Source organism: Felis catus, chromosome B1 (genome assembly GCF_018350175.1).
Source record: "Felis catus isolate Fca126 chromosome B1, F.catus_Fca126_mat1.0, whole genome shotgun sequence".
Classification (NCBI taxonomy): Eukaryota; Metazoa; Chordata; class Mammalia; order Carnivora; family Felidae; genus Felis; species Felis catus.
In genome coordinates this window covers 57,248,331-57,263,366 of record NC_058371.1, presented here as the reverse complement: position 1 = coordinate 57,263,366, position 15,036 = coordinate 57,248,331, and positions in this window count along the sequence as shown.

Here is a 15,036-nt window from a genome sequence, read left to right as displayed (position 1 = left end):
CCCCCGTTCATGCTCTGTCTCTCTCTGTCTCAAAAATAAATAAACGTTGAAAAAAAAATGATGCCATATTTTGCCAAATGCTTTTGCTGCATCTAATGACAGGATCATATGGTTCTTACCCTTTCTTTTATTAATGTGATGTATCACTTTGATTGGTGAATATTGAACCAGCTCCACAGCCCAGGAATGAATCCCACTTGATCATGATGAATAATTTTTTTTATATGCTGTTGAATTCCATTTCCTAGTATCTTGTTGAGATTTTTGCATCCATGTTCATCAGGGAATTGGCCTGTACTTCTCTTTTTTTGTGGGGCCACTGTCTGGTTTGGGAATCAAGGTCATGCTGGCTTTATAGAATGAGTCCGGAAGCTTTCCTTCTGTTTCTATTTTTTGGAACAGCTTGAGAAGGATAGATATTAACTCTGATTTAAATGTCTGGTAGAATTCCCCTGGGAAGCCATCTGTCCCACGTCTCTTATTTGTTCAGAGATTTTTGATAACTGATTCAATTTCTTCAAAATTGTACTGGCATTCTTCTCAAAGCTAGAACAAATAAACCTAAAATTTGTATGTAACCACAAGAGAGCCTGAATAGCCAAAGTAATATTGATAAGGAAAACCAAAGCAGAGGCATCACAATCCCAGACTTTAGCCTCTACTACAAAGCTGTAATCATCGAGACAGTATGGTATTGGCACAAAAACAGGCACATAGACCAATGGAAGAGAATAAAGAACCCAGAACTGGACCCACAAATGTATGGCCAACTAATCTTTGACAAAGCAGGAAAGAGTATCCAATGGAAAAAAAAGGTACTCTCTTTAGCAAATGGTGCTGGGAAAACTGGACAGCAACATGCAGAAGAATGAAACTAGACCACTTTCTTACATCATACACAAAAATAAACTCAAAATGGATAAAGGACCTGAATGTGAGACAGGAAACCATCAAAACCCTAGAGAAGAAAGTAGGCAACAATGTCTTTGACCTCAGCCGCAGCAATTTCTTGCGTGGCACATCTCCAAAGGCAAGGGAATTAAAAGCAAAAATAAACTATTGGGACCTCATCACGATAAAAAGATTCTGCACTGCAAATGCAACAATCAACAAAACTAAAAGGCAACCGATGGAATGGGAAAAGATATTTGCAAGTGACATATGGGATAAAGGGTTAGTATCCAAAATCTATAAAGAACTTACCAAACTCAATGCCCGAAAATCAAATAATCCAGTGAAGAAATGCGCAGAAGACATGAAAGATACTTTTCCAAAGAAGACATCCAGATGGCCAACAGACACATGAAAAGATGCTCACGTCACTCCTCAACAGGGAAACACAACTCAAAACCACACTGAGATACCACCTCATACCAGTCAGAGTGGCTGAAATTAACAACTCAGGAAACAGGAGATGCTGGAGATGATGTGGAGAAACAGAACCCTCTTACACTGTGGGTGGGAACACAAACTGGTGCAGCCGCTCTGGAAAACAATGAGAAATTTCCTCAAAAAATTAAAAATAGAACTACCCTAACAACCCAGCAATAGCATTACTAGAAGTTTATCCAAAGGATACAGGAGTGCTGATTCATAGGGGCACATGTACCCCAATGTTTAGAGCAGCACTTTCAACAATAGCCCAATTATGGAAAGAGCCTATCCATCAACTGATGAATGGATAAAGAAGATGTGGTTTATATATATATAATGGAATACTACTTGGCAATGAGAAAGAATGAAATTTGCAGCATGAAAGTTCCATCCATTTGCAGCAACGTGGATGGAACTGGAAGGTATTATCCTAAGTGAAATAAGTCCGCCAGAGAAAGATAATATATGTTTTCACTCATGTGTGGAACTTGAGAAACTTAACAGAAGACTATGGGGGAAGGGAAGGGGAAAAATAGTTACAAACAGAAAGGGAGGGAGGCAAACCATAAGAGGCTCTTAAGTACAGAGAACAAACACGGTTGATGGGGGCTGGTGGAGAGGGGAAAATGGGTAATGGGCATTGAGGAGGGTACTTGTTCAGATAAGCACCGGGTGTTGCATGTAAGTGATGAACCATGGGAATCTACCCCTAAAACCAAGACCACATTGTACACACTGTATGTTAGCCAATTTGATAATAAATTATATTTTAAAAAAAGTTGTCTTGGCGATTTTGTTATTGAGGAAGATTTATGAATCAATGATCTGAAAAATGGACCCAGTATTAAACATTATCAATAAAATCCTTGGAATCCATTATCCTGAAAAGGCAAAAACAGAATTTATAGCAAAGGGAGGGAAAACTCTGCTAAAAGAAACATATTCTTAATCAAAGGCATCTCTTCTACTTACCATTTTATAAGTGCAGAGATCAGTTTTCTAAAGGTAAAAGCAAGTGAAGAAGCTAATTTAGGTTGGGGAAGGTTTTAAGAATTTTCTTTCAAATGGGGTGTCCAGGTGGCTCAGTTGGTTAAGTGCCTGACTCTTGATTGCAGCTCCAGTCATGATCTCACAGTTCATGTGTTATATATATATATATATATATATATATATATATATATATAGTCTCTGTGTTACTCTTTGCTTCTCACGTCTACTCTACCCCTTCCATTCCCTCTCGGTGTCTCTCTGTCCCTCTCTGCTCCATCCTCTCTTAACTATCCCTTTTCTTGAATAGGACCTACCTCTAATTTAATTCTTACTATCTGGCCAAATTATTAAGAAAATTAGCTGATCAGCTTAATTAGGTTCTGAATAGCCAAGGGGTTGGTTGATCATGCTCCTCATCTATTTCAATAAGATACGGCCTAAAGGAGTAGACTTACGCTCTCTAGTCTTTTCAAAAGTACCAACCACCATTTATATACAGGAGTGAAGCCACTGTCTCCCTTTTCTTCTGGAGAGAAAAGAGAAAAAACTCTGCTCCTTTGACATGGGATGGAAAGAATTCTGGGTTCTCATCTAACATTTTGGGATAAAAATATGCATTTTAAGGCCTACATAAATAAACTCTAGGTGTCTTCCACTTTTTTAAGCTGAAGATGTATCCAAGTCTGGACTTTATCTCTTTTGAAATATAAATCCCAAGGGGGATAGCACTCTATTCTTCCTAGTACCTCAGTAGATTAACCTAGTGTAATACATTTTTTGCAGCAGATATTTGTTAAAAATACCAAAATGAGGGCACCTGGGTGGCTCAGTCGGTTGAGCATCAGACTCGATTTCAGCTCAGGTCAAGATCCCAGAGTCGTGGGATAGAGCCCTACATTGGGCTCCACACTTAGCTTGGAGCCTGCTTAAGATTCATTTTCTCTCTCTCTCTCTCTCTCCCACCCTCTCTCTTTCTCTCTTTCCCTCTGTCCCTTCCCAGTGCACACATGCATACATTCTCTCTCTGTCTCCCTCTCCCCCTCTCTCTCTCTCTAAAATAAAAACAATAATAAAATAAAATGTTAAGCAGTTTATTTTTTAAAAATTACAAAGCAGATTTATTTAAAAATACTGCATTAGGTAAAAGAAACTTTATATAACTGAGCTCAACTCTGACTTAAGACAGCATGACAACAAGCAGAGTGAGGAGGTCAGTGGATGGAAAGTTACTAATAGGAATTTGATCAGATATCAAGGGTAGGGAAATTTTCACTAATATAACAGGTTTCTTGCTAAAGGTAGTCTAAGAATTTATATATCAAGGGTAGGGGATATGGAATTTGACCTGATATCAAACGTGGGGATGTTTTTACTAATCCAGATCAGCAGAATTCTTTGCTAAAAACTGGACAGACCACGTGCAGGACAGCAGGTCAAGATGCAGGCTCATCAAGAAGAAGGCTCAGGGATGTCTGGGTGGCTCAGCCCCCTAAGTGTCCGACTTTGGCTCAGGTCATGATCTCACATCTCATGAGTTGGAGCCCCACATCAGGCTCTCTGCTGTCAGCATGGAGTCTGCTTCAGATCTTCTCTCCCTTTCTCTCTCTCTGCCCCTGCCCTGCTCATTCTCTCTTTCTCTGTCTCTGTCTCTGTCTCTCTCTCTCAAAAATAAATAAACATTAAAAATAAAGAAGACGGCTCAGAGGAGGCTGACTAAAATCTGGTTAAGGAGAGCCTTTACCACTAGGAAATTACTCTGGCTGTAATGATTTAGCCTTATTGGAAATTAAGAGAAATTTTATTATCTTTTCATGTCATAGTAGTCTATTAGACAAATGAATAAAGATCTAATTTTCACTGAATGTGAATACTGAGATGTTTCTAGGGGAAGTGAAAGCAAAAATTCCCTATCAGTGTGTGGTACAATTGCCCATGTCTAAGAAGTACTAAACTATCTAGGGGGATTCTATTTCTCCACATTGTGGGGATTTGAATTCAGTGAGTTTACCCACAATGAAACTTAATCTAGTGCCAACTCAAAAACAAACAGCACCTTTAATTTTCCACAACCTAAAGGAATAATTAGATATTTTGTGGCTATATTTTTATATAATAACAATAATATGTTAGTTTAGAAGACAGACCAATTAGATTCATTTTTAAATATCAGAAAACAAATCTTTGTATTTAATCTTCCATTTCTGACTTGTATAAGGAATGAGAGTATTTTTGTCCAATCAGTTTCTAAAAAGTAAAGTTTGATGATACTAAGTTTAATCAACTAAGATACTTTTGACTGCAAGTAAAAGATTATCTGTGTGAAGTGGCTTAAGCAATAATGTTTTTTTTGCATTAAATCATATAATAAGAATCTATCGTACTTAGATATATGATTAATACGACAGTCCAGCAATGTCATGTAGAACCTACATTTTTTCCAATCTCTGCTGTGCCGCCTCCAAGTTGTTGGATTTTCATTCTTAGGCTGGTCAACATACAGTACCAACATGACTGCTTCATATTTATTGATCACATTTTTATATCTGATGAAGAGAGTAAACTCTTTCCCTGGGACTTTCTAGCAGACATCTCCTTTTGGATAACAGTCATGAATCCAGTAAATGGCAAAAGAGAATAGAATTGCAAATATCAGTGTGGGCTAGATGTAACTCATCACCTTGACCTGGGCACATTGGAATTCTATAAAGTAAAGAAAAATGAGGAAACACCTTTAGAACAACAAGGCAAACAAGAGTATCTGCCACACCAGTATCAGAGTATAGACAAATAGGTGTTCTTATCATCAGTTAACAGGATATAAAATCTCAGAAGCCTGGTTACCAATGTTTCTGAAAATTGAAAATGTAGCAAATGTTACGAGAAATAAAATTAATTGTTGGTGATACCAACATTAGCGAATAATAAATTATGGGCTACTATCAGATATTGAAATGAATAGACTGATGATTTACATTATACAGAGTAAAGCCTGAAGTTGCCTGAGGCTCTGAAGAGCAGAACAGAGGGCTCTGAAAGTCAACAGATCAAAGACAAATCACATCTGCCACTTGAGTGTTGGCAAGGGATTTTTGACTTGAGAGTTTCACCTGGAAAGAGGAGGACTCAGATAAAAGAGACTGGAGATTTGTAGGTAGATAGCTATAAATAGATAGCGACTAGCTAGAGAAATCCATGCAATTCAAGAGATTGCAGAGAAGAAATATCTAGCCATGTGGAAACCTTTGTAGAACAGAAGCACTTTTGCCTGAGTTAATTTCAACATCTGCTAAGTTCACAGAACACAGATGCCAATTTATGAAAGTGTCAGTTAAGTAAGACCTTTCCATCCTTCTTAAAGTCTTCCCATTTCCTATACCATTCTGACCATGTCGGGTTCAGAAACCACATTTAAGCTGGAAGAGAAAGAGAAAAAGGACAAGGTGAAAAGATAAAAACACAAAGAGGATGACTATTCCATTTTCCATTGTTAGCAACCAATCTGTAGCTAGCCCAACCCATGGGAAAAGAGTGGTTTTCAATTAGAATAAAGTATTATTGAAATGAAACTGTTTGGGGACTGGTAGTTACTAGAAGACTCCTTGCAAGCATGATTGCTACTTCTTTACTCTCTCATTTAAAAGATGTGTTATATATACTATTTTATATATATGATCCAGATATGATACATTCATATATACATATTTAAAAACATATAAATAGGTATGTAAATTTTTTTCTGCAGTAATCACAAAAAACTTTTCCCAAATCTGTTGCTTTGAGGGAGTATGGAGTTGTTTTGCTTAATTTTGTAACATGATTTTTTTTTACTATGTTTCTATATATATGCATACTATATTTGTATATTATACATATTATGCATATACATTTTTGTGTATGTGCATACTATATATACATATGGTGTGTATGTGTATGTGAGCACATATAAGTGTGTATGTGCAAGTTTTTCAAGGGTTAAAAGGATGAGGTAATTGTAGTCACTTTGGCGAATATTTTCCTACTTTGCATTTCTGAATTAAAGGAAAAGACTAACAAATTTTTTCTTCAAAAATGAAGGAGAGGGAGATAGAAGACATTCTTCTTGGGTATATCAAGATTCAGCGAAATAGAAAGGAAACTGGATAATTCTCCTTCATTCATGGAGTTATACATATTCAGGGTAAACAAATAGAATATCCATCAGATTTATTAAAGATAAAGCTTAATTACACATGTGTGACATGCCAAAAAAATTGCATTATTTTTTCAGCATCAAATCCTGAAGGCAGTAGAGTTATTATAATGTAAATATCAGATTATTGAAATGGAAATATTTTTAAATAAAAACATTCTTTATTGTTTATATATCAATTTAATTTTTTAATACTTCAATAGATGACTAGTTAAAAACAGATTCAGAGAATATGCTCTTATTTCTGTAAAGAAAATAATGCAAATTAAAATAATAGAGGAAACAGAACTTCTGTTCCTGGCATTTGTATCATATCTGTTTGAAAAACAGAAGGATAATTTTATACATATTGTATAACATATGTGATTTTAATTCTTCAAGCCAGATACATTGCCAATCTGTCTGCAAACACATTTTTAATCCAGAAAAAGAAATGTGTTAAAGTTTTTAAATTACATATGGATGGATAGAGAAAAGTTAAAGGCATTTCTGGCATTTTGTTTTTCCTTTATTTCAAACTTTTACTTAAATAGGTATCCAATCCAATTGTTCTATACATTTCTAATTCCATATCATGCCAATAGTTTGTCACAATATTTATTCCATGGTGATATCATATATTGCAATACAGTACATAGCAAATCAGTTAAATAATACTTTACATATTAACTAGCCAGACTCAGTCTAGTAAGAGGAAAGTTTAAACCAAGAGAAAGTATGTGATTACTTCAAAGTGTCAAAGTCAATTAAGGCATAGCTACAACTCAAAACCAGGTTTCTATCTGCCATCACAACGTTGCTTTTTGTAAAAAACAATATATGCATACATCAATATTGTTTTCTCATTAGCATTTTTATATATTCCAGCATCCTACTTTTCTTTTTTTCCTGTAATAGAGATTACTGAAGTTTAACGTGCATAGAGAAATTAAAAGTGTACATAACAAAACATTTTCATTAAGTGAATACACCTGTTAACCAGCAGCCACATTAAAAAATTAAATACTACTAGCATTTGAGAAGACCCTTATTTTTGTCTGCTAGTCACTAAACTCCTATAGTAAATCACTGACCTCAGTACTAACAACATACATTATTTTTTCTTGGTTTTGAATTTTATGTAAATGGTATAACTTAGTATGTGCTCTTTTGTATCCAGCTTCTTTAACACAACATAATGTCAGTGAGATTCATGAATATTATGGGGTGTAATTATAGACAATTCATTTTAATTGCTATACAGTATTTTAAGAAAATATCACAATTTATTTATCTACTCTATTCTTGACAGGCATTTAAGTTGATTCTAGTGTTTGATTGTAAAATTAGTGCTGAGTATTTTTGTTTCTGCCTTTTGTTATACATACTTTTACACATGTATTTTTACTCAGTATGTTCCAATGAATAAGATTTCTGGGTTATGGAGCCAGTGTTGAGTTTTACTAGATGCTGTCAGTTTTCCAATGTGATTGTATAAATTTAACATTCTGTTTAGTAGTACATTTTGCAGCACACATTAATTTTGATTCTTGCTATTTTGAAAGTTAATTGTTCTATCATCTAATAAAAGAAGAGTGCTAAATTTCCAATAGTAACTGATTGTCCTCTCCAAATTTTCAGTTCTTTCATCTTTTGCTTCTTACTTTGATTTCTGACATTACATGCATTTACAGGATTTTTAGGTCTTTTTGCAAATTGACTCCCTTATCTTATAAATGCCTTTCTATATCCCTGGCAACATTTCTTGTTCTGAAGTCTACTTTTTCTGATTTAATATAACCATGAACATTTCTTATGCTTAGAATATGCATAGTGTATCTTTTGTCACACTTTACCTTCAACCCATGTGTCTTCATATTTGTGTTTCCTAGAGACATATGTAGCTGGACCCTGGTTTTCTATCCCATGTGAAAATCTCTGCCTTTTAAGAGAGCTATTTAATCATTTACGTTTATTATAATTATTGATTTTATTGAGTTTATGTCATTTTCTTTATTTTTTTCCATTTCTCTTTTCCTGCCTCATTTTGGATTCATGTGTACTTTTAGATTCCATTTTATCTTTACTATTGGTTTCTTTTTTTTTTAACGTTTATTTATTTATTTATTTATTTTTTGAGACAGAGAGAGACAGAGCATAAACGGGGGAGGGTCAGAGAGAGAGGGAGACACAGAATCTGAAACAGGCTCCGGACTCTGAGCCATCAGCACAGAGCCCGATGCAGGAGTCAAACTCACGGACCGCGAAATCATGACCTGAGCCAAAGTCGGACGCTTTACCAACTGAGCCACCCAGGTGCCCCTCTTTACTATTGGTTTCTCAGGCATATCCTTTTTTATTATTTCAATTGTTGCTTGGGTTTGAAATATGCATTATCCTTACATTATTACAGTCAAATTTCAAATTAGAGTATACTACTTCAAGCATAATATAAGAATCTATAATAGTATACACCATTTCCCCAAAACTTAATTTTCTGCTGTATTTGTTATATATACATTTTATATATATATATATATATATATATATATATATATATATATATACACACACACACGTATACCTATACCTATATATATATATTACATCATATATATACACACATACATACACATATACCTATACTACTACATATACGTTCAAAATAGCTACTAATTTTTCTTTGAAAAATTGGAAGAAAGGAGTTAAAGTGGCTGGACTGTCATCCGTTTATTCCTTTTACTTGGGAAAAATCCCTGGTATGAAGAAAAGAATGTTAAATGCCTGAAAAGTCTCTTTGATAAGTGGATCTCAAAAGGATTAATGGTATAATCAGGAATAAGGGACCTGACATCTAAAATATCCCCAGCTAGAGATCCCATAGTAAATACAGCCTAATTTATATGAAAATAGTCCCCCAAAATGTCACTTAGGCTATACAACCCTCTGAGCTGTTTCATAACTTCACTATTCCCCACTTTGTGAGGAATCCCATGAACCTCTTTAAAGCCCTCCGATTTTCCAGGCCAAAGAGGCATGTCTGACATGCTAACAAAGAACACCATACCGTCATCTCAGATCACTCTTATTCATCCGAGCTTTCTTTAAATTGCTTTTATGTTTAAAATTATTTAGTAAAACGTGACATTTGGGAAGATCTCTGGTGGTTTTGTGAGTCTTTTTTTTTTATTTTTTTTTAACGTTTTATTTATTTTTGAGACACAGAGAGAGCATGAACGGGGGAGGGGCAGAGAGAGAGGGAGACACAGAATCAGAAGCAGGCTCCAGGCTCTGAACCATCAGCCCAGAGCCTGATGCGGGCTCGAACTCACAGACTGTGATTTCGTGACCTGAGCCGAAGTCGGACGCCCAACCAACTGAGCCACCCAGGCGCCCCTGGTTTTGTGAGTCTTATTTGACATTCTGATTCTATGTGTTAAGTAAAGACTCAATTACAGCAATCTCAATTCCTTTATATGTTTCCAACTTCCCATCTTTCAGTTCAAATCATTCACAGAGAAATTCTTAACTTCAATTTGTTTTTAAAAAGTTTTTATTTTGCCTTTGTTATTGCAAGATATTTTTGCCATGTATAAAATTCTGGATTATAATAGTTTTTGAACCTGTTTTTTTTGGTTTGCCTAGTTTCTGATGAGATCTGCTATCATTCTTGTAGTTTTCCCTCTAAATTTACCTAATGTATGTTTTGTCTATGCTGCTTTTTATGATTTTTTAAAAATAATTTTTTAACATTTTATTTTTTTTTGAGACACAGAGAAACAGAGCATGAGTGGGAGAGGGGCAGAGAGGGCGACACAGAATCCAAAGCAGGCTCCACGCTCTGAGCTGTCAGCACAGAGCTTGATGTGGGGCTTGAACCCACGAACTGTGAGATCATGACCTGAGCTGAAGTTGGATGCTTCACCAACTGAGCCAACCAGGCACCCCTATGAACTTTTTTCTTAACACTAGTTTTCATTAATTTGATTATACTATTGCTTGGTGTAGCTTTCTTAGTATTTTTCTGATTTGGAGTTGTTTGAGTTTTTAAATCTGCATTCTTATAGTTTTCATAAACTCTAGAAATGTTTCAGTCATTTTTTTCTTTATGGATTTTTGCTCTTCTCCTCTCCTTCTCAGAATCCAATTATACCTATATTAGACCACTAGATACTAGTCCATTTATTTCTGAGTCTTAATTTTCTTGGTCTATTTTTCCTTATTTTTATTTTTTCTCTGCTTTGCTGCTTCAATTTGGATAATTTTTGTTAATTTATATGTCTTCAAGTTCAATCATCTTTTCTTTTTCTGTGTTTATACTACTCTTAATTATATACACTGGATATTTCATTTCAGGTCATTATACTTTTCATTGTATATTTCATTCCATTTGGATCATTTTGTATTTTTAGCTTCCCTTCTTATTAGATTCAAGTTTTTCTTCAAATACTTAAAATATTAAAATTTATTATTTTAATGATTATCACCTCTATTTCTATCATCTATTTTACTTTTGTATATAATTTTAGTAACATTATTTTCCTAGTTATGGGTCATATTTTCTGGAATTTCCAAATACCTCACCTACCTTTTTTTAACTGTTGTTCACTGGATACTATGATATTTATGTTGATGAGAACTACAATGTATTGTATTCCTTTAGAGTGTTAGATTTTGTTCTTCAGTAAAATAATAGATTTGTGGATTAGCCTGATTTTTTCCCTTTCTTTCTCCCTTTCTTTCTTTCTTTCTTTCTTTCTTTCTTTCTTTCTTTCTTTCTTTCTTTCTTTCCCTTTTTCTTTTTTCCTCTTTTTTTTCTCTGCTTCCTTTTTTCCCGCTTTCCCACCTTTACTCATCCTTTCTCCCACACCCTCTCTCTCCTCTCTTTCTGTCTCCTTTAAATATTTCCATGGCAAATCTAAGGAAGCCCTACTGTAGAGTTAGTTTAAGCCTACTATTTAGGTGTAAACATTCTGAAGTCTCTATTAAATACTCTGTGAGATGCTCCAGTCTAACTCCTGGGATGTGAATGATTTCATATCTCTGTGAGCTCCTAGGAATTATTTGGTTTAGAGAACCCCAGTAATTTTTCATTCCCTCACAGTTATTATTTGCTGAGTCTCATAGAGTTTCTCCCTACAGAGACTCAAAAGTGCTCTGATGCATAGTTTGGGACTTCGTTTTCTGTGTTATTCTTTTTTCTCTAGTACATTCCTCAAATACTGATCTCTCTTTCCTCAATTCAATGAAATCATCAAGGTCAGCTTTGTTTGCCTCTTACTTTACTGAAATTCAGAGAATGTCTTCAAACAGAAAGCCAGAATGATCATAGGGCTTGCTTTCTCTTTTCTCTTGGGTCACGGTCCTCTGCTGCATTTTGCCCAATGTGTGAAAAGAGTTTCTTCATATGCATATCCATTTCTATAGTTGTAAATTATGTGAGGAAATCAGATTCCATAATGATTCCATATTCATGGATAAACGTGGATGTATCCTGAAAACTTTTTATGTATATGATGTATGGTTAAGGTTCATTTTTTTCCATATGGATATCTAGATTATCCAATACCATTTATTAAAAATTACTATCCATCCTCAGTGCAGTACCACTGTCTACTTTGTAATAAATAAAATCACAGTGTACGTGAATGTCTGCTTCTGTTATCTAACTTGTTTCTTTTAAGTATTTAAAATTCTGTAATAGATATTCAGATTCTATATTCCTTCTTTTAATAATTTTGTTAAATTGCTTGTTTCCAGAAAATTGTCCACTTATATAGTATTTTATTCTTTTAACTTTATTTATTTATTTTGAGAGATCAAGAAAGCAAGAGAGAAAGAGAGAGAGGGAGAGTGGACAAGGAGCAGAGAGAGAGGGAGAGAATCCCAAGCAGACTCCACACTGTCAACACAAAGCCAGACTCAGGTTCAAACTCACAAAGTGTGAGATCATGACCTGAGCAGAAATCAAAAGTCAGATGCTTAACCAACGGAACCACCCAGGCACCACTTTATGATAGTTTTTTAAACTATTGGTATAAATTTTTCCATTATCTTTATAATATCTATAATGATATCCCTATAATATGATATTATATTTATAGAATATGGTGTTTTCTCTTACTCATTTCAGATATTAATAATTTATTCCTTTTCACTTTTATTCATAATAAGCCTTGCTAGGGATCTACCAATAGTATATAACTTTATAAAAAACAAAATTTGGCTTTATTAATATTTTTATATTGTAAGTGTATTTCCACTTCAGTAATATCTGTAGTTTTATTATTTCTTTCACTTTATTTTTTCCAGTTTATATTCCTCTATTTTACTTATTTGAGATACTCATTTAGATCACTATTTCCACACTTTCTTTTTCAAATGTATGCATTTAATATTATTTTTCTTTAAACATATCTTAGCAGCATCTCACAAGTATAAAATTACTGTATTATTATAATTAAGCTAAAAATAACTTATTTTCAATTTACATGGGATTTATTTTGGCCAAAATGATTTCTCCAAAATTAAGATATTCTAATTACCTTTTTATTAATTTCTAGTTAATTCTGCCTTTGTTCAAGAATGTAAATTAAATGAATTCAATTATTTAAAATTTATCAAAGCTTATATTATTGACCCAGAATATACACATTTTAAATAGTCTATATTCACTTAGATTATGTGTACTTTGTTTCTGTTTTATAAGGTATTTTATCCATATTATTGTGTTTGTGTACACATGCATGAGCATCTCAACAAAGTCAAATTTGAGGTTGCAATTCATTCTTGGTGACTTTTGTCTGCTTTTTCTAATGTTTACAGAAATATATGCATTAAAATCTTTCACCTTTCTTGGGGAGTTATCTGTCTCTCCATTTAGGTCTGGCAATATTTGCTTTATATACTCTGAAGCTAAATTAGATTGTGCATATAAATTAACTGCAATATTTTCCTAGTGAAGAGAACTATCATTGTTAAACAATGTCTCTCTTTATTTCCTGGAATTCTTCCTGCTTTAAAAGTTTACTTTATTGGATATTAGCATATCTCTGATATTAGCAATTTACTTTCTTCGATATTAGAATTATTTTCTACTTCCTATTGGTGTATCTATCTTTCTCTATCCCATTATGTTTTCCTAACATTTCTAAGTCATGAGTTCTGTCAAATGAATATACTGTGTGACCCAGTAGCAATTACATTACATAATTAGAATTATAGAGGAAAGTGATGTTAGAATAGGACACTGTGTAGATTTCCCATAAATTGGTTGCATTTCTCAAACAAAACTTCTCATCTCCTTCAATCATTGATTTTGAGGACCAACTTGCTAGCATCATCCTTTCAACCTTTTGGGTGATAAAATGGTTCTACTATTATAAATCCTATACCAATCTTTGTGTTTTCTTTGTATTTGATTTACTCCTATATTTTACATAGGTATAGTTTTTCATTAAACCTTTTATAAACTATCTCCATTTGGGTGTACTATATTTTATCTGACGGTAAATTCAAGTTGCAGTAATTGGTATCAGTTGGATACTCAAAAAGCATATGCTAAAAATGAGATTATGGGTACACCATTTAATTTTTGATACAAAACACTCCAGAACTTAGTGTTTTAGAGAAACCACTATTTATTTAACTCAGGCTTCTGTGGATTGGTAACTTGGGCTTGGTTCAGGTGAGCCTGTCTTCCATTGGTTTTGACTGGGCTCACACATGCATGTTTGGGGTGCTGCTGGTAACTCTGGGTCTCTATTTTTGAAGTGCAAATGCCTATTAAGTTGGACGATAAATGGAACCAAGCCACTCATCTTTCATTAACTAGCAGTCTAACTAACTCAAACTTCTTTATGTGAAAAGGAGTGTGTTATGGACTTATATTTGTATACCCCTCCACCCAAATTCATAGGTTGAAACCCTAACCCCCAACAAGATAGTATTAGAAGGTAGGGCCTTTGGGAGGTAATTGGTGTTAGATTAGGTTATGGAAGTAGATCCCTCATAATGAAATTAGTGCCCTTATAAGCAAATAAAAGGAGCAGGACTAAATTCTCTCCTTCTTCACTCTACTCCTGCATATGAAAATATATTGAGAAGATCCCCATTTGCAAATCAGGAAGTGGGACCTCACCTGAAATCAGATCTGTCAGCACCTTAATATTGGACATCATAGCCTCCAGAACTGTGAGGAAATAAATGTTTGCTGTTTAAACCACTCAGTCTATGGTTTTCTTTTACATAATCCTAAACTGACTAAGATAGGTTAAAAGTAGTCCTGAGTGCAACAGCTGTAAAAAGAACCAAGGTCTAAATATTTTTCAAGAGTCTATTTGCATTACCTTTAATATTATTCCACTGACCAAAGCCAGTCATATAGCCAGTGCAGAATCAGAAGGGCACACAGAACATGGTCAGATTGAGGCTATTACTTCAGTTGTTTATCGTATGGTATTTGTATTACCCCTCTATTCAAAAAGCTCTGAGATTCTTTCCCT